General features: G+C 40.6%; 1 protein-coding gene across 2 annotated transcripts in view; it reads right to left on the bottom strand.

The window, feature by feature from the left end:
* LOC149168626 (organic solute transporter ostalpha protein (DUF300)) overlaps nt 1-25,087 on the bottom strand; it is a 321,148-nt gene extending 296,061 nt beyond the window's left edge. For both annotated transcript variants that reach the window (XM_089428352.1, XM_089428353.1), the window contains exon 1: nt 24,902-25,087. The gene's annotated coding sequence lies outside the window, so the exon portion shown is untranslated. The remainder of the gene's footprint in view (nt 1-24,901) is intronic.
* Between the last annotated feature and the right edge of the window lie 299 nt (nt 25,088-25,386).

The following is a 25,386-nucleotide window of genomic DNA, read 5'->3' as shown; positions in this document are numbered from 1 at the left end:
TGAAGGGAAGCATGGTTCAGATAGCTACAAAAGTGGCCCAACATTCTCAACCACAAATGATTCAACATTGTTGTTGGTTGATAGTTCTAATCAAAATCCTTCTATTTCATTACTTGATATACAAATTAACAACACAACTATTGTTTTTGACAGAGGCAAGGGTAAAAATACATTTGGAATGGAAGATGGAGACCGGAAATCACATAAGTATTGCACGTTAGAAGGTGTGCCAACTAACAACCTCATTAACGGAGTAGCTGCTCGAAATAGAGTTGTAGAAAGTGATGTGGTAGCCATTGTATTGGATCCATTGTCTTCATGTGCCGAACTGAATGTGCAACAAACAAGCAAAAAAAAGATTCAGATTTTGGGGTTGCCAATGGTATCTTTCTGGACAACAAGTAAACTTGAAATCCAAATCGAAGATGGATAGTTCAAAAAAAACTAATTGTATCGTGTTGCTAATCAACAATATTTCAGATGTAATTGATCAAAATGGTTGGCTAGCTATTGACCATACTGCTTTTTGTATTAACAAGGGTGTGTATGTTAATGAAACAACAACTAATATATTATGTGATGCTACTTCATGTCAAATCATTTAGCAACATTTGTCAACCTGTGAATCATCTGAAGATAAGATGGAAAAAGCATTAGCAATTGTTGCTTCAACTGTGAAATCGCTACCAAGTAAACAACCCATTAGTAGAATGATAGGTATCTGTTGCAAATGAATCTTATTGATGTCAAAGGGTGTCCAAATGAAAGAGAAAGTTATATAGTCAAATAACATATTTTCAAGACATTTCCAACAATATATGGCATGCCTTCTAGAACTATTGTTGTTGGGTTTTTGATACCCCATTTAGATACCCTATCTTTGAATGCATTCTTATTCCAATTACCTAGCTCAAATGGGAGCATAATATATATGGTTGGAAAGCTTATTCTGAGGTCTTTCCAATAGTATTTGGCACTCCCTTTAACTCCTCACAGTTGAGGGGAAATTATTTTTTAGAATATTCATTATACAATCTGCCTGGTCATCCCAACCAATGCACAAGTCATCCCAGTCAGTGGGACAAGTCGAGCAGCTTTTGGGGGTCAAACACTATACATGTTTTTTATGTAGAGGAACGTAGGAATAACTCACTTAAGCTAATTTGGGTCTGTCTAAGCAAGCGAAGGAGTAGTTATGAGGTTCATACCTCATGAACCAAATGAAGTGAAGCTGAGTTGAAGAGGTTTTCTATAGGAAGGGTTTTTGGCACTCTTTGGGAAGGTTTTTGGCACTCTTTGGGAAGGTTTTTGGTTCTGGTTAGAAGGTGAGTTGCAGAGTTGTTCTAGGGCCCAAATTCTTGTGTTTGAAGGTCGAGTTCAGGCCTAGTTTGAAGGCAAAGTATTGGAGTTTTTAAGGCCAAATTCAGGTCTGGTATAAGGGCCAAGTTCTAGTGCATTGAAGATCGAATTCAAATCTGATTTGAAGGCTGGTTTCTGGTGTCTTAAAGGCTGATATTAAGTCTAGTTTGTGGCCGAAGTTGCAATCATATTATAGACCAAGTTTTGGTCTGATCTCTGAGGTGGTCGAGCTCTGTTGGAGAACTATTGCAAGGATCCTCTGAGATTGAGTTTGGTTAGCTAAGGCAATGTTATGGGAGTTGTTAGCTAAAGTAGTTGTGATGTTAGAGTGATGATAGGGCCGAGCCCTATTGTGGATAGAGGTGCAATAAGAACAACGCTATCTTGGACAATTTTTGTGATAGGACTATGGGCTACATAAGGTGAGTGTTTAGTGCAAAGGTTAATAGGCTGCAAGAAGCATACCTTCAAGATTGTAAAGCCTTGTTCGGTTCCAAGTGTGTTGAAAAGCCCTATAAATCTACAATGATGAGTACAAGTTTCCAAGTGGGTAGACCTTCTCTTTGAACACATAATAAGCCTAAGCAGTGACAGTTGAACCGTGAACATCAAGAGTTGAGGAAGTTGAAGTGCTAGATGAGCAGACCTCTTTTTGATCAAATATAGAGAACTAATATGTAGGAGATCAAGTCTAAAGAGCCAAGTGAATAAGCCTAGTTGAAGAGCAGAAAGTTAAGGTGTACAGGTCAAGTGGCTATGATCAAGATTGAAGGTGCAAACATGGTAGTTGCATGGTTAGATGACAACTCATTGAAGAATTTGTTGAGGACCATAAGTTATTGATGATAGATCCAAGGAACAACTTGAAGATGTAGGTCGGTGCCTACAGTTTGTTGTGATGGTGCTCAACTGGGGGGGGGAGATTGGTGTCTCCTATAGGTCTGTGCTACATTTGTTGAGTTTGTGCTCAGCTAGGGGAATGAAATCTCCTGTAGCTTGGTGCCCCTACAAAAATCATAAGTTAGTGCTTTTGAACAAGAAAATTTACAAAATATTTACAAAGAAATATTGTATAAGTGTTTATTATGTGAAGATTTGTGTTTCATGATTTATGTGCATCAAATGTTTTAAAAGATAAAAATAGTTTAAAAATGTGAAACACTAATTCGCCCCCCCCCCCCCCCACTATTTCCAACAATATCACCGAGAAATGTTCACGTTGTGAGGCAATAATTGATTTCCTTGAAGCTAAAAAGTGGCTTGCATATAAGGAAGGACCAAAGGGAGGACGCTCTAGGAATGAGCAATCACCACAGAGTAGTTGTAAAGAATCAACATCTCACAATGGGGGAGGTTCTCTCAAGTCAGTACCTACAGATCCCGGATTTCCAAAAATGATTGTCCTAGTGGAAACTTTACCAAGCAATTTGCAAAACTGTTTGCAAGAAGGTGACCTCACACTCGAAAGAAATTTGCAAAATTGTTTGCAAGAAGGTGACCTCACACTTGAAAGCGAGTTGATAGTTGCTTCAGTTGAGGTGTAGATACCAAAGATTTGCCTTCCACTTGCAATTGTTAAGCATAGCATGGGACAAGGTTGAGAAATTGAAGCAGAAACTGCAGCAATTTTGTGTGAACATGAAATTGGCAATGTTGGTTTTCCATCTAAGGCACTGGCCTATCTATCAAAGGTTTCATGGAAAATACCCATAAAAGGGTTTAAAGTGAAGAATCAGAATATAAAGTCTAAGTTTGATGCAGTAGAATAGAGTGATGGTCACGTTGGATTGTTGGAGCCAGGGCACAAATTTTTTAGCCAAATTACACAAGAAGACACACTAACAGAATTTGATCTCTGACAATATCATTTTGCTTGAAAACCAAAGCTTTTATTGAATCGTTCAGTAGAGGCTAATTCTTGGGGTTATGTGTCACAGCATGAACACAACCTACCGTTTTGTTTAAGGTAAATATGAACCATTATTGTTTGTTTATCTTTGATCAAGGCCAACATGGACCATTTCGATCCTTAGTGACCTTTGATACCAATGTTATCAAAATTAGACTGATCATTGAACTAGTAGACCCCTTGGACTAGGAACCGGTCAGAATCAGACCAAAATAGGTAAAAAACCAGACCAAAAAACGGCCAACCAAAAACACATAAAATATTCAAATTTTAAAGAAAAACACATGTATTCATGTGCATCCATATGAATCCAAACCATTTACACACAAATAAGTAAAAGTTCTCATTTATATAGCATGTAAGGGTGCACATAACCAAAATAACACTAAGTGAAAACCATCTCTGAATCAAAAATACATCGACAAATAGGCCTTAGATGGCCTCTAACATCCCAAAAAAAATCTTGCTACAAGAAACACCTAAATATCTTCAAAATATTTGCTTATATTGGGATCTTTGTCATCAATATCACCCTCTAAGCATTCAAATAAGATGGAAAATGCTTAGCATGTCAATTCAAGATTTTGTTTGAGTGATGGCCCATGGGTACAGTTTTAGTAGGATCATGATAGAGGAGTTCAACAATCAATGCTACTAACATCAAGGTACATAGAGGGATTGGTGCTCTTGATTAAATGCTAGTTCCATACCCTTGTACATGACCAAATCCGATGGAAACATTGCAATCCCGCCAATCTTAAAATCCTTTAAGCCTGCTAGATTTTGAGTGGGATCTAAAATTGTACTTTCTCCATATGAAATCCAATGTGTTTGGAACCCTCTGAAACATCCTAAGTCATTTCATGGTAATGTTAAAAATTTAAGTGAAAGGATGAAAATGAAAGATAAATGAGAATGTAACATTACCATGAATTGCATAGCAATAGTAGGTCCATAGGCTTGAATATTAGGCATTTGGTTAAATACTAGGCTTCCCCAATCATAAATCATTACTTCAGAAAAGCAATTAGGTTCAAAGGGTCCTTGATAGCATTGTTCAATGAAAAAAGGCAGAACTGGTACTAAACTGGCCAAAGACGATTTGGTTCACTGGTCCGAACCGGTTTTGTCCTCCAACCGGTCAGGCTGGACGGTTCTGATCGGTTCAGTCTGGTTTTGATAATATTGGCTCAAACCCTCACTAGATTCTTAAAATTATCCAACCAAAAATGCTTAGTCGTATACATGCAAGAGGCCCTCAAGCTCCGAGCCCATAATCTTCAACCTCCTACTCAATTAGACTCTACCTAGCAAATCACTTCTTCCTTCACAATGATACCCTTAGTAAGGGGCAGTAAGAGAGCGATCAATAACAATACATCTATAGACTTCATTGAAGCAACAAAACCTGCAGCTTGTTGGCTTTAAATGTTAAATACACAAAAGAGATTATGGGTATGTTCCATTGTAGTTTGGATGTTGAGCAGGTATATCGAGCACGAGGAATCTACGGAATAGGTAGCGCAGTCAACGTACTGTCAACTAACTGTCTGCTGGAGGACCGCGAGGAGGGTTTATGCAACATCAATTCGGGGTATACACAGCGAGCAACAAACTAATGGAGCAAAGAAATAAACAGTTCCCAAGAGCCAAGTTTCTGGGTTATAGTTCATCCTTTGGGGCCACGGCAAAATATATCCCTTTAGAATCTTTTCAGTGTTAAACATTTGTACAGCTGAAGAGTCTTCAGACATGTAATCAGTCCTTTTGAGATCCTGAATTTCAGGCATGGTGCCTTCTTCACTACTTGATGAATATGTTTGTCTCTGATCTTTATTGTTGAGCCAACCTTGTTTATCTACTGACCCACTGAATGAAGCATGTGAATAGCGATGATTCTCCCTTGGCAAATGAGTAGAAGGTGATTGAACTGAACATTTCCTTTTTGAAGTTGGTGTCTTAATTAGGGGCAATGTTTCCAATTCCTCAGATGCTTGGTTTTGGGTCCCATTCCCTGAGGAATTAGGATTGTTAGGATTATCAATGACATGAGCTCCATCATGAGAATCCACAAAGAACAGATCCCAAGGACTAGCAGTTTCAATTTCAGGATTTCCATCGAAATTAAACGTTGGATCAACAATGTTCTTGTCCCAATCCAGTTTATTGTCCTCAGTTATTGTTCCTGTATCATATGGTGATGGATTGAGCTCTGTTTGTAATTCTGCGAGATCCATTTCGATTTGTAAATCTGTGTTTATTGTGACAAGATCGTTTTCTTTCCTGTCAATTGCCGCAAGTTCTTGCTGTTGGCATGTATGTCTTGATTCACTAGAGTTTATTGTCCTTGTACTACTAGTTGGGCATGCATTTGAAGATGCAAGGGCTCTTTCTAAGCTTGCCCATTGTGATACAGGCGTTGAGCTTAATTTTCTCAAATGTAGCAAACAAACACGGCTGTAATTATGGCTTGGGTTCTTCTTTTTCCTACATGTTGTATTGTACCAATTATCTTTCGTAGGTATTGACATTACTTTCGGATTACAACAAGACATGTGAAAAGACTCCTCATTTTTCTCATAACCACTTTTACTGTGTGAATTCATATCCTTCTCTCTATTATCAGAATTAGCCATTTTCACTTCCTTTTCATCGTCAGAATATGTAATGTCCCTTCCTAAACTATTTTGGAACAGGATTAATTTCTACATTTTGGGGTCAATTTTGGAGGTGATGGGGCCCATTCAATTTTATTAGGAGGCTAGAAGTTATTTTGATGTGGTTAAGTTATACGTGGGGGCCACCCACACTAGGAGAATACACATTCCCTAGTTCGATTTGCATGGAGGGGAAATCGATGGTTAAGTGAGGGACCCACGATGGAGGGAAAAGTTCTCCACAAAATCTATATAAGGAAGGCAACTCTCCTCATTTCATCATCTTTGGCATATCGAATTTCTCTTTGGTTGCTCGAGTTGCTTAGTCGAGTGACTTGTTGTTTGGGAGCTCACCCTTTCTTCGGGGGACTTCGAGTGACACCCTAGGAAGGTTTTTCTTCATTTCTTCAGGAGGAGGATCTCATTGTGATTTTTAGCGATTGCATTCAACACTGGGTAGTGCGTATTACTGGAGGGCGCAGTGAAGAGGAGGTTGATTTTGCTTATGGTGTCTTGCAGTGGATTTTGGATGAGATATTTCCCTGAGAGGAGGCATCGGAGGATTATTGGCATTTGGTAGAGTTTTGGAGGTGGAGGAGTGTGCTACCTTGCAAGGTGATTTTCGCACTTCCTAGGTCAGCGCAGAGGCAACACTGGGTGCTCACGTGGATGGTAGAGTATCAATATTTAAGGCTAAACCTCACCGTCGAGGTTAAGGGAAATATTTGGAGAGGTAATTGCTACATTTTTGGAGCTTGGCAAAGGATTTCATTGGTTTTCCTTGTAGGTCGTATTCCTTGAGCATTTTAGAGGGCGTAGGGCCTACTGGAGGCCAAATTTGGAAGGTGAAAATCCGAGCAAACCAATTCTGGGTTTTTCTGCATTTTTGACAAGGATCCCAGATGTAAAGTTTCAAAAAAATTTGAGCACCAAAAGTGGGGTTTCCATCCATATCTTTGCAGCAAACAGTGCAGAATTGTTGGGGACTGCACAGTGCCTTTGGGGGCCGATTTTGGGAGGTCGAAATCAAGACAAACCATTTCTGGGTTTTTGTGGGTTTTGGTCAAGGACCTTGGGGTAAATTTGCAGCATTTTCTGAGCATCAGAGGTGGAGTTTCTTGCAGTCCCTTTCCAGCTAGCAGTGTAGTGTTCTGGGCAATGCAAAGCATTAGAGGAGCAATCATTTCCAGCATTTGAGATCATTGCATTAGCACCTGGGTTCTGTCACGCTTTCCATTGAGGCAAGCCTAGGTTCATTCCTCCATACTATTGTACTTTCTTCATTGATTAATAAAATGGCTCAGTTGGTTCTTACTTCTAGAGTTTTTATGAGCATTTGTTGATTGTTTAGATTTTATGTGTTGTAAATCGTTTTTGCTTTGCATATCACTGTTTATTTAAATTAGGAACATTACAATGGTATCAAAGCAAGATCTTGGCACAGCTGTGGGAAACTAGCCAGAAGATCATGGAAGCTTTGGGTATGAGTGCACAACTATGTTGCCAGGAAACGTGGGTGCGGGGACGGGGACGGGGACGGGGACGAGGACGACATTTTTGGAAACAGGGTGCGTGGGTTCGTCGGGTAATATAATAATATTAAATTTTAATAATTATATTTTATAAATTATAAATTATAAATTAATAAATAATAATATATATGAAATTTGAATTTGTATATTTTTTCAACTTTAAATTTTAAACAAGAAAACTTTAATGATAATCATTTAAACATGCATATTATTAATTAATATTTCATATATATATAATTAATAATATATATGAAATATTTTAAAGTTGAAAAAATATAATTAATAATATATATGAAATTTGAATTTGTATATTTTTTCCAAACCCATTATCATAATGCATAAATGGACCTGCTTACCATTTTCATCTGATAGCAGTCTGGCACATGCCTTCAGAATAATAGTGAAGATCACCTGGTTTGGATTTATGCCAAACCAAAGCATTCTGCCACAAATTGGAAAGCATCCATGCAACAGTTGTGGTTAGCATATCCTGCTGTCATTGAGTTCCACGAAACCGCATACCACGCAAGCATCCTATCAAATACAGTTTTGCAGGTCAAACTTGTTCCCTAACTCTATATTGCCATATTAACATTGCAGGCATCATTGTTTGTCTGATCACACTGCTATAATGTCCATCCTTTTCCATGCTTCCAATTTCTCTTCCTATGCTTATCTTTCATTTTATTTTCCAAATCCACAGAATTTCAGACCTTTCTCAATTGTTATGTTACCTGTTTGACCCTCAAACACAAGTCCCCAGTATTAGCTACCATAAAAAAGAGTGAAGATATTAAATATTGTTTTATACAGACAAGCATAACATCTGTTGCTTGATGCAATTAACTTATTCAATTTAGAGCTGCACCATATTTTCATCCAAAAATGAAACACATGAAATCAGTACAAAGTCAATTATACAGCTTGCTAGCAAGCGTCTTTTGTCAAGCCAACATATGGAATAATACATTACAGCTATAAACTATAATTCTTGTGTGCATCTCTCTATGTCCATTAATGTCTGTTCTCTCTATGTCCATTAATGTCTATCTATGTGTATGCATTGATTTGTGTGCATACATCTACATCTTATATGTATTTATGTGAGATTTGAATTTCAACACTTCCCATCATGAGCAAAAATAGAACAAGAGTGTCTCTGAAAATGCCTTTACTGCTATTTATAAGTCATTACTTGAAGCTCCAAGGAAACAAAAAGGTCTCTAACTGAAGCCTGATCCCTATTCTGCCCAGACAAGCTCTCTGCAATCATATATCCAAGGAGGTCGACAATCCACTCACATATTTTGTTCACTTGAATATCTTGATGTAACTTCAACCTAAAAAATTTGAAAATAGCCATGCTACTTCAAACTTGTTGTATGGGCTCTTGTCCTTGAGAAATGCCCTAGGGATATATAGCCTTTGGCATGATACATGAAAACAGTAAATAGTCCTCAAACCTCCACTCCCTTTGTAGAGACACCAACAGAATAATATAGCACTTCCAGCTAACTTATTTTACTTAAGCCTCAATATAAATCCCAAAAAAACAGAGTTGAGGAAATAATGAAGTGGATTAAATCACTCAGGACGGTTTTCTGCATGGTGACCTCATTTATGAACTTGGCAGAATAGTGGCAATTACAACATCTGCACTTCTTGCGCTTTTGATGAGACTTCAGTGGTCTTTACAACTGGCTGAAAACCACAAACAAAATATAAGCTTCTTCCTCTTGTAAAACAATGCAGATTCCCACCACTCCTATTGCACATCATGTGATGATCACTACCACCTGCTCCTGTTTCTTATCATGCAGCATAAAGTGCACATCAGGTACATCCCCTGCTTCCTTCATCAACCCTGTCAGTCACTGCAATTCTGCATAGATCTCCTCTGTCTGTGGGTGTGATCTATATCCTACAACAAATGTATGCACTTTGTTCTTAACCTCAATCCAACTATATATTATTAATTATATTTTTAATATAGTTTTTTTTTATGAAGAACCCAACCCGAAGAACCCGAAGAACCCAAGAACCCAAGCACCCGAAGAACCCAAGCACCCGTTAAAGGAAAAGAACCCAAATTTTTTTTTTGAAGAACCCGGTTCTTCTGGGTTCGTCTGGGAAGAACCCATACCCGAATCCGGTACTTGCGTGCGGGAACCCGGGACGAGTTCGAGAACCCCACCCCCGGGTGCGGGTACTCGTGCAACACAGGTGCACAATGACAGGTGAAATCAGAGACAAACCCATGGCTCAAGGGAAATCCAGTATGTAGAAATTCTGGGGTGGAATCCGTTGGGACGATGAGAGGTTGGCCCAATTGATAAGGGTGACAGACCAGACCCATCCTCACCCTTACAACAGAGACACTAGAGGTAAGCAAGTCGTGGGGGTGAAGACATCTACATCATCTGGGGAAAGTCGACAGAATCAAGGCACTAGATCTACTGAAAAGGAGCACGCAGGACAGGGACAGTTAGAGGGTGAAACCAAGGGATGCTTTTGCTAGTGGAGACCTGGATTTAGATACCAGGAACCTGAGGAGGAGGTTGAGCATGATGTTGAGAGCCCATAGGATGGTGAGGAGCACATCGATCTACCCAGTGTGGCACAAGAGTCACCATTATTCGAGACCTCTTTGATAGCCCCAGTTGGCACCTTGGTGGAGAGGATAGAGCCTACACACATAGAGCCATCTGTTGAAGAGGTGCCACCCATGGTTGAGGTGTCGATAGTTGATGAGATGTCTAGACTTGTGACCTAGTCTACAGGTGATAGATACCCACGGCAAATTCATCAATTCCAGGTCGGCCTTCTAGCATTGAGAGAGAAGGCCACGATAGTACGAGAAGTCATTCTACAACAAAACGAGGAGTTAGAGGGCATGAGAGTGATTTGTGGCCAAACAGAATCACGTTGGGGTATGGTTGGATTCCCTAATGGTACAACTAGAGTTCACTTTAGAGCATCAGAGCAGCCCTCTTCAGACATACATAGATGGGGCCTGTAGCGTTAGTAGTTTACCTCTGCACCTTGGAGAGAGAGAAGCAGAGCCACCTCAACATATTTTATGTGTTGACCAGGCTGATGAGGTGAGGCGACATGAGCAGTGCAAGGTGCAGCATTTGCAAGATGGAGGGCTTGTCCTGCGTATGAGAGTTCGTACATTCAATCCCTCTCTTGGGGTTGGATGGCGAGAGATTCTGAGTTGGTACCCGGTGGAGTGGGCTATGGAGACAGTAGTGGACCCAAGTGGAGCTCACCAGGAGTTTCCAGGCACTGAGGATGTCAGAAGCCCCAACTGGCATTGGGATTCGGGAGGGACCACCTATCATTTCCCAGGTATACTGGTTGACTACAACCTGGATGGTATAGTTGACCTAGCAGCTGAGCACGTGCATTCGCTAGGGGAGTTTTGGTCAGCACCAGTGGTCAACCAGCTCATGGGCAGACTCCTTGGGTTGTCTTGGTATGAAGGTTGTGCATGGGATCATAGGATGATCAACCTACTATGGCAGGAGCTTGTCGGAGGAGGTGGCATTGGCAGGCCACCAGACAGTGCCTTGTATGGAGTTGGGGATTCCTCACACTTGCGTAGGGCACAGAGGACACAGAGGAGCAAAGCAATGGTGGCATCACTACTGGTGCCTAAAGAGATTCACTTCTGGGGCCCCTCAAGGAGGATTTGGAGGGGAGGTCCCCTCATCGGAGAGCATGGTGATGCGAGGGTGGAGGTGATGATACAGGTTGGATGCGGGCTAACGCATAGGGACACAACTTTAGGCCATCTCATTCGGGGATGGGTAGGAGCATCTAGCGTGGAAAGGTGGTCTACAGATGGGCATGGAGATGCATGGGGGTGTGCCATAGTATGTTGGACTGCGTTGTGGAGTGGGAGTGCCTCACATCGCATTGAGCACATGCGAGGAGTGATTGGTGCAGTGACACAAGCGGGACACAGGACGGTATAGGATGGCATAGCCATAGCTGGGGGTATCCAGTGGTGTATAGGGACAGGTTGCATCATACAGTGGCATGTCGAGGAATGCGGTGTTGCTTGGTGGTGTGCAGTGACACATGGTGTGGCGCAGCGGGATCTTGGAGCGTTGCCTCCAAGGAGGCCTATGGACAGGGGCATTAGGTGTACCATTGGATGCAACTCACCTAGGATCGATGATGACATTGTTGAGCATCTGGGGACACCATGTTTAGTGGAGACACGACTTCGAGGGGGTTATCAGCAGATCCGAGGTGGAGAGAGGGTCATCCACAGGATTACTCTTGAGTATTCCGGCAGATTCTTGATCATACCCTTTGGGACATACCCACCCATCATCCTCCAGTGTTGCTTACAGTCGCAGAGTGTTTGGTTGTTACCCCTTGACACTCTCCATTCAGGCAGCAGGGCATGGGAGGCTCACCCTAGGCAGTTGGATGAGACACCGTGTGTCATGGGTTGGGAGGAGACTCTCCAGTTGAGACACTTGGTAGGTGCACGAGCTGACGGATACATGCATAGGGATGGCGTGGTTGATTGTCGAGGTAGCATATGTTCCACCCTAGGGCTCACACTCAGGGAGATGTCCGAGAGGAAGTTGCGTGTTGCTTTTTCAACTGAAAAACTCAAGGCGTTGGGGGAGCATGAGGTGCAAGGGATGGTAGTACCGAGGTACGCCCTCCCCACCCAATAAGTAACTTAAGACGTTCTCTAGAACCGGTAGCTGATCCAAGTAGCCCAGTCGAGCCCGGGAGCCAAGCCCAGCTATTCCTGATCGACTATGCAGCAATGATCTCCTATTGGAATGACTTTCAAGAAAGCTGTTCAAACACAGAAAGTCAATCACACAAAGAAGCCGTTCATTCACTGCACAAGCCATGATTGCATTATATATGTGAATACATACAAGAAAAAGCTAATCACCCACCCACCTCACACAAACAACTCGTTCACATCGGCAACATCACTTGCTTAAGCTCTGGTTCGCTAATAGTAAACACATAATGCCATTATGTGGGTTCGTGGACTCAGTGACCCCCCTCATACGAGTTGACTTTTTTGGTCCCATTTGTCCGCTCCTATACGGCCAGCCAGCATCATTGTAAGAATCCAAATAGTATTGGTGGTTCGGTTCATAGGTGACCACCTAACACAACCACTCGGTATGGTTTCTGGCTGAATGCGAACATCCATCCAATGGCGAACATAAAGCGGAAACAGAAAGGTATAGTCTAAGATTGTTTCAATTGCTATATTGATTGGTGTAGATAAAATCCACTGTCCGTTTCTTGCAGTGAATAGACTCCTTCCAAACATGGCACCAGCTGATGAGTACCCAGCAGTACCAAGAGCATAAGCACAGGGAGTTATTCCTCAACCTAATCTTACTAAGCTAGTATAATATGGAAATCATCTTATATAAGATTATGAAATAACTAATCTAGTATCATAATCCTAATAAAGTGAAAGATTGCTACTATTCCTGATCCTATTCTTGCTCATAGAGTAGAAGGGAGTATCATATTCTTTCTTCTTCCTCATATAGATAGATATAATACCAAATAGATAGTATAACCGATGAGCCATATATCTATATAGGGCGGGTCTCCGTTCGGGTATAGCCAGCCGATGATAGCTGGAGGAGGAGGGGGGATACATTATGGATGCTATAGGAGGGATAGATAGAAGTGGACGGATGCCAACCAAGTGAGGGAGATAAAGTTGTGGACGGATTATTGACCCTTCCAACTTCTCACTTGAATGCTTGTGACTTGAATGCTTGCCCTTTGAGTCCCGCTTCACCTTCCTTTTACCTTGAATGCTTTTACCTTTCATGCCTTATCCGATCAAAAGGGGGGGTGGCTAAAGCGGCCGCACCCTCACCCATATATGGAATAACCCAATCTATCGGCGAACCTCATTTGGACGGATCCAACAAACCAAAAGACCAGTGACTCATATAATAATAGAACTGGTCACAATCCAAAGGCTAGTACATCGTGACACAAGAAAAAATGTTGCAACTACCGCAACATATATAAGATATTGGGTTAGTTTCTTAGGGTAGGGGATTTTACCAAATCAACAAACTACCGCAACATATATAATAGAAACGTTATCTGCCAAAGCGCCATTACTTTTTGGTTGGCCTGGCCCTATTTCCGTGAAACTCTTCCTCAAGCGAGGCAGCTGAGCCACCAAGCCGATAAGTCAAGTCACCGAAAGCGTAATGACATATATAATAGCCACAAGGTAGATCGAGCTATCAAAATACCAGAATGACCATAATGACATATGCCCATATATGCATTGATAAGAAAGCGTAATGACATATGCCCATATATGCATTGATAAGAAAGCGTAATGACATATGCCCATATCTGCTCGAAATCTCTCTCCTTCTCTGGAAGGGAAAGGTGGGAATTTGGTCCTTCTCTGGAAGGGAAAAGTGAGGTGAGGTCTCTGGAAGGGAGAGGTGAGGTGGGGTGCGGTGTGAAGAAAGAAATATGGGTGAGAACCGAACCCATAATGACATATGCCCATATCAGTCATGAATCTCTCTCCTTCTCTCACTCACATCTCTCTGGTAACATGTCAAATGACAATGTTGGAAGCAGACTTGTCAGGGCTAGGGCTTGACCGAGGGAGTACGTCCGATGCTAAAGCGTAATTACATATATAATAGCAGCGAAAAGTGAGTCGAAATGAATCGATCTCTCTCAATGGCATCATGTCAGGTCAGATCAGATCTCATCATGAAGCGTAATTACATATATAATTCCTCTCCTGTTAGTCGAGCCCTGCCTTCCTCTCCCGGGGGTCGAGCAACTAAAGTTCCTCTCCTTATCAGTCGAGCCCCGTTGCCGGTCCTCTCCCGGGGGTCGAGCAACTAAAGTTCCTCTCCTTATCAGTCGAACCCCGTTGCCGGTCCTCTCCCGGGGGTCGAGCAACTAAAGTTCCTTGATGCTTATTGGGTGGTGGGCTTATGGTCGAGCCTGCTTGCGCATCATGAATGGCTGCATTTTCGGCATTCGAAGGGTGCGTTAGCACGCTCGACTAAAAGGCCGCCATCGATTTCGGGTGCGTTAGCACGCTCGACTAAAAGGCCGCCATCGATTTCGGGTGCGTTAGCACGCTCGACTAAAAGGCCGCCATCGATTTCTCGCTCATCCATGCTCGACTGTTAAGGAGAGGATGCGTAAGCATGACTCGACTGATAAGGAGAGGATGCGTAAGCATGACTCGACTGATAAGGAGAGGCCCGGTAGGGTGAGGGATTTATCGCTCATCCATCATATGGATGAGGGTGAGCCTGTCGAACTCTCGACCTATGGGAGAGGTACGTTAAGTGACTCGACCTATGCCCCCCCACCCAATCAGTAAAATGAATACGTTAGTGACTCGACTGACAAGGAGAGGTACGTCAGTGACTCGACCTATGCCCCCCCACCCAATAAGTAAAATGAATACGTTAGTGACTCGACTGACAAGGAGAGGTACGTTAGTGACTCGACTGACAAGGAGAGGTACGTTAGTGACTCGACTGACAAGGAGAGGTACGTTAGTGACTCGACTGACAAGGAGAGGTACGTTAGTGACTCGACCTATGCCCCCCCACCCAATAAGTAAAATGAATACGTTAGTGACTCGACCTGTGGGAGAGGTACGTTAGTGACTCGATCGTAAGGGAGAGGAACCAACGTTCGACTATAAGGCCACCATCGACTCGCTCATTCCGATGCCCCCCCACCCAATAAGCAAACCCTAACCAGCAGGGTGCGTAAGCACACTCGACTGTCAAGCAGAGGGACGGAGTCACTCACTCATTCCGATGGGTGAGGGGCTCGACTGCTAAGGAGAGGCCCGGTAGGGACTCACTCATTCCGATGGGTGAGGACCAGTAGGGTGCGTAAGCACACTCGACTGTCAAGGAGAGGGACGGAGTCACTCACTCCCGAGCACATCATCAAGAGCTGGAATAACAGATCTTGCAATGTGATTTGGCAGGCGCAGAGCAGTTGGTTATTTGCGACACAGGTTCTTGATGCTCGGTGTCTACCTATTGGATACCTACAGGAGACACAGACGAGGCACAGGGGGGTCCCAATAGCTAGCAGCATGTCACAGTGACAGACAGAGAGGATTGGGGGTTGTGGACCTCTAGTATGGTTATGGGATCCAGGGATCCAGTGGATTGGTGGGATACTCCACTCCTCAGTGAGCATGGTTGGGATAACTGGCAGACTGATTCATTCACAGGCGGACACATGGGGGATCATCGAAGCCCTCACCATAGGGCAAGGCAGATTGTTGCTCAGGATTGGGGCTAGCCATGGAGTGATAGGCATTGGCACTGTTGAGTTGCTTTGGCAAGATTGGCCTAGCCTCGATCATTACATAGATTATGGCCGAGAGTTATGGGAGAGGAGGCTCTAGTATGAGCATGCTAGGCAGTCAGTCATGACCAAAGTGTCACGATGGCAGCAGGATAGGTTCCTTCTGCAACGGGAGGGGATTCTAGAATAACAGGGCTGAGCAGTTCAACTACCCATAAAGGTGAGTTGGTTTCTACAGGGGAGGGTCATCCAGATGCTCCATTTGGTTTTATTGATTCATTGATGGTGTGGGGAACTTCACCAGTGTGGCAGGGTCATCGACAGGAGGAGATCGGGGGAGGTCCGGGTAGACGAGGGTTCAATAACACCAGGACTGGATTGCATCTTCAGGAGTTTACTCTTGTAGTGCATGAGATGGGCTATTCGATAGGGCAACTTCATGAGGATTTGGACAGAGTTTTACATTGTCAGGATGTTCTACTTATTGGTAGTAGACAAAGGGGTTCTAACGCCCCTATCTGGCAGGATAGTGAGTGGAGCAAGGGGTGCTTCACGATGATCAAGTTGGCTTGGGATCCTGGTATCGAGGGACCCCTTCACTATAGGATAGTACAACAATCAAGGACGATCCAATGGCATGTTTGGGACCCTGGTGAAGTTTGCAGAGATAGTGGGGATCTACAGTCAGAGAGGGCGCTTGTTTAGGCACTACTTGAGGACAAGCAATTTTTGGTGCATTGGAGGAGCTTGCCGGATGAGGACGCTACTTAGGAGGGCAAGCACATACTTGGGCATCCGGCATTGAAGTTGCTTGGGGACAAGGCTCAAGTAACATTTAGGAGGGGAGGATTGTAATGTCCCTTCCTAAACTATTTTGGAATAGGATTAATTTCTACATTTTGGGGTCAATTTTGGAGGTGATGAGGCCCATGCAATTTTATTAGGAAGCTAGAAGTTATTTTTATGTGGTTAAGTTATACGTGGGGGCCACCCACACTAGGAGAATACACATTCCCTGGTTCGATTTGCATGGAGGGGAAATCGATGGTTAAGTGAGGGACCCACAATGGAGGGAAAGGTTCTCCACAAAATCTATATAAGGAAGGAAACTCTCCTCATTCATCATCTTTGGCATATCGAATGTCTCTTTGGTTGCTGGAGCTGCTTAGTTAAGTCACTTGTTGTTTAGCAAGAGTTCTTCAAGCGAAGAGCTCACCCTTTCTTCGGGAGACTTCGAGTGCCACCCTAGGAAGTTTTCTCTTCATTTCTTTAGGAGGAGGATCTCATTGTGATTTCCAGCGATTGCATTCATCTCTGGATGGTGCGTATTACTGGAGGGCGCAGTGAAGAGGAGGTTGATTTTGATTGTGGTGGCTTGCAGTGGATTTTGGGTGAGAGATTTTTCGGAGAGGAGGCATCAGAGGATTGTTGGAATTTGGGAGAGTTTTGTAGGTGGAGGAGTGTGCTACTTTGTAGGGTGATTTTCGCACTTCCAGGGTCCGCGGAGAGGCAACACTGGGTGCTCACGTGGATGATAGAGTATCAATATTTGAGGTTGAAATTCACCGTGGAGGTTAAGGGAAATATTTGGAGAGATGATTGCTGCATTTTTGGAACTTGTAGGAGGATTTCATTGGTGTTCCTTGCAAGCCGTATTCTTTGAGCAGTTTGGAGGGCGTAGGGCCTATTGGAGGCCGAATTTGGAAGGTCAAAATCCGGCCAAACCATTTTTGGGTTTTTCTAGGTTTTTGACAAGTATCCCGGATATAAAGTTTCAAAATTTTTTGAGCACCAAAAGTGGGGTTTCCAACCGTATCTTTGCAGCGGACTGTGTAGAATTGTTGGGGATTGCACAGTGGCCAAACCATTTCTGGGTTTTTGTGGTTTTTGTGGTTTTCGTTCAAGGACCTTGAGGTTAAAGTTGCAGCATTTTCTGAGCATTGGAGGTGGAGTTTCTTGCAGTCCCTTTCCAGCCAGCAGTGTAGTTTTCTGGGCAGTGAAGAGCATTAGAGGAGCAGCCATTTCTAGCATGAGATCATTGTATTAGCACCTGGGTTCTGTCACGCTTGCCATTGAGGCAAGATCAGGTTCATTCCTCCATACTATTGTACTTGCTCCATTGATTAATAAAATGGCTCAGCTAGTTCTTACTTTTGGAGCTTTTATGAGCATTTGTTGATTGTTTAAAATTTATGTATTGTAAATCGTTTTTGCTTTGCATATCACTATTTATTTAAGTTGGGAACATTACAGAATAAGTAATCTCTGCATCTTCATCATGAACTACTGTATCATCATCTTGATCTGTATCATTCCCATCCACATCAAGATCAACTTCATCTTGATCATTTTCTGCAACATCTTCATCTTCAACATTATATTCATATAATGCTTCACCTTGTTTCATTTCTTTATTGTCGCTATCATCTTCCTTATTATCGATTTCTGCATAACTTTTCTTAAAACATGTTATAGCTTCTGCACATGATTTTTCTAAATGTTGAAATGCTTCTTGAACCTTACTAAACTACTCAACGCATTTAGGACATAAACATAATGGCATATTGTGCGGCGAACAACGTTCAAAGACTCGCATGATTATATTATGCGCCATGGATTTGATACCACTGAAGCAACAAAATCTGCAGTTTGTTGGCTTTAAATGTTAAATACACAAAAGAGATTTTGTAATAATAATTTATTATATATATAAATGTGCAAGTGATGTAGAAGGTTACAATGAGGACCCGCACTTATACCTAGGCAGGTGTCCTTTCATGATTGGGCATGTCTTTTAGACATGCCTTTTCAGTTAACTAATAAATATTTAATTAATCGTACAGTGATGTGTGGTTTGACGGTAAGTCACATGGGCGAAGCCCGGGGAGACCGAAGTTCAAATCTCATTGAGTACAATGGACCTGTTGTGGTGGCGACTAGAGGGGCGGATTCCCCTTTCCCGTGATTCTGCTCTTGCTAAAATCATAGGGACTTAGTATACCCAACTTGCAGGTGGTTGGTTATGCTCTTGGTGTTATAGTGGCAGCTATGAGGTTTGATCCTGGGTCTCCCATAGATTAGGCCTGACAAGTTACTGATTAACCATGTGGTTAAAAAAAAAAAAAAAAAAAATTAATCATTATTTTGATCATCCATTATTTATATTTATTTATGTTTATTTTATTTCATACAATTTTATGTTCCTAACATCCATATCAATACGGACATGTGAAACCATACCCTATTCCACAATATTTCAATGACATGACCAGATCAAATCCCTTCCAAGTGACGAATGGCATCTTCAAGCGTTCGTGATGAACTAACTCTTCTAGACAATAACACAAAAAACAATCCATACATCCCCAAGATTCTCCCTCAAGACATCATACTATACTAATCTTCCTTCATTCAATCTTGAATGTTAGGAGAGATGGGTCTACTACACGATATACATGTGTCCTTAATTTTGGTTCTCCTTGTTCCTAGATCTTTTTCTCCTATACATCTCCACCTCGAAGTAGAACTCTAGGCTTGGGGTTGGTATCGCATGCCTCAACTTAGATCTCACTCTCTATTCTACCTTATTCTACTTTAATTTTTGCATATTTCCTTCTATTGGAGACCTTTTGGTACTCCTGCTATGTAATGACATCATTGTACTCAATAGACCCTTTGACCTACTTTTGTGGTCACTAGTTGGAAATTAATAAGATTATCTTATCTTATCTTATCTTATCTTTTTTGCTTGATTTCAACACTAGGAGCTCAAGTTATGACCTTTGAAAAGTGGGGACTCAACCACTATCAATTCACCCCTTTGTGCAATCTAAGTCATTGGTTTAAAATTCATCACTATTTATACCACATGCATTGTGGAAGGGCAATGTGGATTACTTATAACAAAAAAGGATTTTCCATTACATTTTATTGTGGAAGAAAAGAGAGCTACAGGCCCTTACATAGAGTGTACTTACTGTAAATTTTGGTTACCCAATCACTACTTAGCTAGCATGTCATGTCACTACTGAATCACCACTATTGAACCCTGCCTACCAAGTGTCACCATGCCATATGTTGGAGTTTGTGTTAGGGAGCATGAAAAGTAAGTGGGGCAAAAGCTTAGGATATATAGTGGATGTGAAGTCAAAAGATTAGAGTAATGTGGAGTTGGAGTGAAGTGATAAGTTTCTCTGCACCTTTGCATTTTGACTTGGAAAAGGATGCAATGTAAAGAGGAATGTAGAAGGGGGAAGAGATGATAGGTGGCTCCACACCTCTACATTCCACCTTGGAAAAGGAACCAGGATGCAAGATGCAGGAGTGTGGAATGCTATGGATGTGGAGGAAAGGGAGCTACACAAGAACCTTCACATTCTTCATAGAATAATGCAAAATGTGAGATGTGAAGGGCAGCAATGTAGAATGTGAGAAAAGGGCTTCACACCTTTGCATCCACATTGGAAAATGGATTTGGAAGCAAAGCATAAAAGGCATCTGGAAAAGTGGGGGGATAAAAATGAACTTTTGCATCCATGCCCAAAATACTAGGGAAAAAACCAATGCATAAGGCGTTCAACATCCACACAAACTTTGCGTGGGATGGCAGTGGGAAGAAAAGGGACAATACTTAAGCTCATTCGCCTTTGCATCCACATTTAAATCTCTTCTAGATTAGGAATTCAACGCATTTTTCTCAATATCTTTACACAGAAAATATTTGGGATTTATTACCTTCTCCCTTGCAATCATCCTAATATTATTACAGCATCTCAAACGAAATTATAACTAAGGTTTAGACATGGCTAATATACATAATTTGGCCCACAATGTGGCTTCGGGCAATGACCCTTTCTAGGTGACAATAATCTCATTGTTGATAATAACAAATGTAAATGATTCTGACTCTTGTGAAGGGAAAATATTTGTTGCAAGTGAAGCAAGAATGGTTGAAGATGATGATGCTAATTCTAGGAAAATATGGAGTCTCTATGAAATTTACCTAGGTGGTCTTAGACATTATCATGCCAATAATGCATTAATAACTACAATAAATCCCAAGGAAAATATGAATTTGAGGATGTAATTATGGATGCATACAATTCCTTGATGAATAACCAAACTTAGGAATTGACTCTACTTCCAAATTGTACAAATCAAGTTGGTTGCAAATGGCTCTTTAAGACAAGTTCACATTCTAAAGTGCAAATTAGAAATGTAAGTTTAGGCTAGTGGCAAGATGCTTCTCACAAAAGGAAGGTAATTACCATACCCAAATGTTTTCTACTATTGCTAGAAGGCATACAATTCACACTATAGTTTCTATAGCCACTAAATTTGGATGAGATGTTCATTAAATGAATGTGAAGAGTGGTTTTTTAAATGGTGCTATAGCCACTAAATTTGGATGAGATGTTCATTAAATGAATGTGAAGAGTGGTTTTTTAAATGGTGATTTGCATGAGGAAATATATTTACAAGAAACCACAGTTTGTTCAAAGCTAGTAAAGGTCATTTTTTTGTAGATTGAAGAAGTCCTTGCATGGGCTCAAGCAATATTTGAAAGCTTGGTACTATAAAATTAATGACCAATTCTTGAAGAAAGGACTCAAGCTTAGTCTTTCAAACTCCTTCTAACCTCGTCCTCTGTGGTATTTTAATGGAGAATTCGATTCTTGTCTTGTATCAAGATGATTTGATCATTACAAGTAACAACCTGAGTTCAATTGATGCCTTCGAGAATATGTTAAAAAGATGACTTCTGATATTACAGACTTGGGTTTGTTGCATTAAATCCTTGCAATGAAGCTTTGGCAAGAGGAAGATAGGTTTCTCCTATCTCAACCCAAGTATTCTCTTGATTGTTTTAGAAACCAGTATAGATCCATGGATCTAACATGAGCCGAGAATGCAAGATACAATGTGTTAATTTTCATTGTTTAAATTGTATTTTCGAATGCTAAATAGAGTATATATAGGACCAAATAAAAAATTTAACCATATAAACTTAAAAAAAAAATTCTATATATAGATATATATGAAGTTGATATCTCTAAATCTCTTGATATTTTTTTTCCTAAATATCTTGTTGAAATGTTTTGAAATTAGTTAACATAGATCTTCAAATAGTTTATTTAGATATCTTGTTTAAATGTTTTGAAAAGTATAAGATTTAAACATCTTATTCACACATTTTTTTACTTCTAATTACTTTAAAGCATATTCATTTTTTTTAATTATAGCCTGACATTATTTTTCTATTTAGAACATAATTTTTATTTTTATTTTAAACACATCCCCTCGTATTGGGCTGTAGAATGAGCCTCTAGGCTCAACCACAAGACGAAAGACTACAAGTATTTTTCCTACACGAAATAACACAAGAGCTATATTGAGGAGTAATTCTGACTCTGAAAAAAACGTCCTATAGATAGCAGGTTGGAAGTCTCCTCTTTTTGGCTACTACTACACCAGACATTGCAAATGTTGTTGGGAAGGTATCTATATTCATATAGATTCTTGGTTGAGCATTGGAAGGCAACCAAAAGACCCTTGAGACGCAAGAAGTCATATCATAAATGACTTGAATACAAATTCGGTGATGATGTTTTGGTGGTTGGATACACTGACTTTGATTGGGCAGGTGATGTTATGAACAAAAAATCCACGTCTAGGGACGTGTTCAACTTGAGCCGGAAGTTACATAGAACACTAAGAAACAATCCACAAATGCTTTATCCTCAGACAAAGTTTGAATACTAGGTACAACACTTGCAACACAAGAAGCAATATAATTCAAAATATTTTTGGCTGAGCTGAATCTTCCTTAAACAGAAGCTACACCACACCACTTTATAAAATAGATAAAGCACTATCCAGTTAGTGAAGTATGAAACAATCCACAAATGCTTTATCCTCAGACAAAGTTTGAATACTAGGGACAACACTTGCAACACAAGAAGCAATATAATTCAAAATATTTTTGGCTGAGCTGAATCTTCCTTAAACAGAAGCTACACCACACCACTTTATAGAAATAGATAAAGCACTATCCAGTTAGTGAAGTATGAAACAATCCACAAATGCTTTATCCTCAGACAAAGTTTGAATACTAGGTACAACACTTGCAACACAAGAAGCAATATAATTCAAAATATTTTTGGCTGAGCTGAATCTTCCTTAAACAGAAGCTACACCACACCACTTTATAGAAATAGATAAAGCACTATCCAGTTAGTGAAGTATCTAGTTTATCATTAAAAGTCCAAGCACATTGGAATCCACTCCCACTATGTACATGAACAGATGCAAGAAGGCATGATCATGGTGAAGTTTAGGACTGAATACCAAGTTGTGATATCACCACCAAACCTGAGTAAATTGAATTTTGTTCAAGTTTAGAGGCATGTTAGGTCTCAAAAAAGTTGTCCTTAAGGAGAATATGAGGTGTAACGCTAACTTCCCAAATGATGTAATTCCTTGAAATAATTTGCTGTAAATTTTACCCAAATAAACATTAAAAGGGGGCATAAGAATACGTTAATATTTTAATGTTTATTAGTTGGATAGTAGTTTTATGCCACCGATTTTGTGTAGACCACGGGCTGGCCATAGATTAGTCGAGTTGTTTTGATTCCTCTAAAACTATATAAAAAGGGATCTTTCTCCATCTGTGTTTCCCGTTCAGGCTATTCTGTTGTTGAGGTACAAATACAATAGCACCATTCTTATCATTGGCGTTTGGTATCCGTATGATATTTAAGTCTCCTATCTTGGGAATCTTTTTCTTAACTAGTGGCTTGAGAAAATTGATTACTAATTTTATAATATGGAAGCATGTTAGTCTAATGACTTTGCTATGATAACAAACTAATTATAACTGTCTATATGCAGGAAGGAGGCGTTGCGTTGTATTGCAAAATCCATGTTCATAATATGAACTCTGATCAGAATGAAATAAAACACGTCCATGGTTTATGAATATATAGAATAAAGCACAGCTCTTATAACATCAATTGCATCATTTGATCCTAATTGCATCATTGAATGCATGGCAGACTAGCTAAGTCCATGTTTTGTAAGGCTAAATCATGTATAAGGAGAAATAGATGCTGGAAAAAATAAAAAGATCTTTCATATTTCTATATAAGTAGTTAGTTCGTTTGAATCTTACTTACAAACATGCACATAATGTCAAAATTTCAATAAAAATATTTTAAATTGAAAACTTTGCAAAATCATTTATATGTTTGCATGATAACCAAGGTAAACGAACAAAAAATTTATTGAAAACCTGAAGACGTTTTCTCATACTTTGGCTCCCAAAGAAAGCAAAATGCACACAAATTTCAACCCCTACAACGGGAATTTCAGATTTTCATAACCTTTGACAGTTGTAAAGGGGAATTTTGGAGTTTTCGGAAATGAAGAAATGAAAAGAGAATAATGGTTCGTGGGGGGCTAAATGATTTTTAAAGTTCTTAAAACATAATCACAAAGTAAAATAAAGAAAACATGAATAGCTTACCCCACACTACCCTACTTGAAAATGCTTTAAAGCCCCCTAGGGATAAAGCGAGAGATAACACATGAAGAAAGAGAAGATGTGTATAGCAGCACTTTAGAAGCAAACGTGAATGTATAATAGCAAAAAGTAATTACTCTTAAGCTCGGAAGGATGGAATCGGATAGAAGTAGCATTCGTTTATTTCTAAAACGTGGAAACGAAGATTACAAGAATTCAGAATTATAAAAATAAATAGTGCACTTACTCCCTGTGACTGTGATTCAGAATGTATGCACACTTACTGCAACTCATCACTCCACTTGAAGCGCGGGAATAACGATAAGTTTAAAAATTTGCATGCGTGCATGTATATTCTTGTTTCTTAGAGAATTTTTACTTGATATTGATCATGGTCATTTAAAGAAAGTTGACAAAAATGCAATGCTCTAACTTTCAAAGCTTTAGAAAAATAAAAATAATGTATAGAACTTTCCTATGAACCTATTTTTAAACAGAAAGACTACCAGAAATATGTTTCCAAATGAATAAACTTTAATAGACATGTTTGAAAAAGAACTAACTGTAATTTGCATACCTGAAAAATCTTTGAATGTATTATCTACGAGACCTAAGGCAGACGTTGCTGGCTATTGTAATGGAAACATCGAATCGGAATGCACGTTACAGAGTGGAGTGGAAATAATGAAAAAATGCAGCAGTCATCCGTCTCTCCCTATTTTTTTAACCAAAACAAAACCCAAACCCAAAACCTCACCCCAACTCCACGAATGGAATGGCTTATTTTGGACATCCATTTAGATTATCTATTTATGGAAAGAAAGCTAAAAAGCACGCCAGGTGTTCTACGCCAGATACACTTGGCATTACTGCATTACACGGTGGTAGTGTCACACGTACACGGCCTTGTCGAACGTAGAAGAAAAGCAACCTGGGTTAAGGGTTACACTTACACCCCGCATCTCAACTCTTGCGCGTGATGGTCATGGCCACCCTTGGTGAATAAAACAAAGTAGGTGCTTCAGCGATCCCCTCGGTGATAATAATGGCCATGGCCAAACA

The sequence above is a fragment of the Pinus tabuliformis genome, chromosome 4_2 (assembly GCF_031772625.1).
Source record: "Pinus tabuliformis cultivar Carrire ecotype Pingquan chromosome 4_2, CPIR1, whole genome shotgun sequence".
NCBI lineage: Eukaryota > Viridiplantae > Streptophyta > Pinopsida > Pinales > Pinaceae > Pinus > Pinus tabuliformis.
This window is presented reverse-complemented; position numbering and strand designations above follow the sequence as displayed.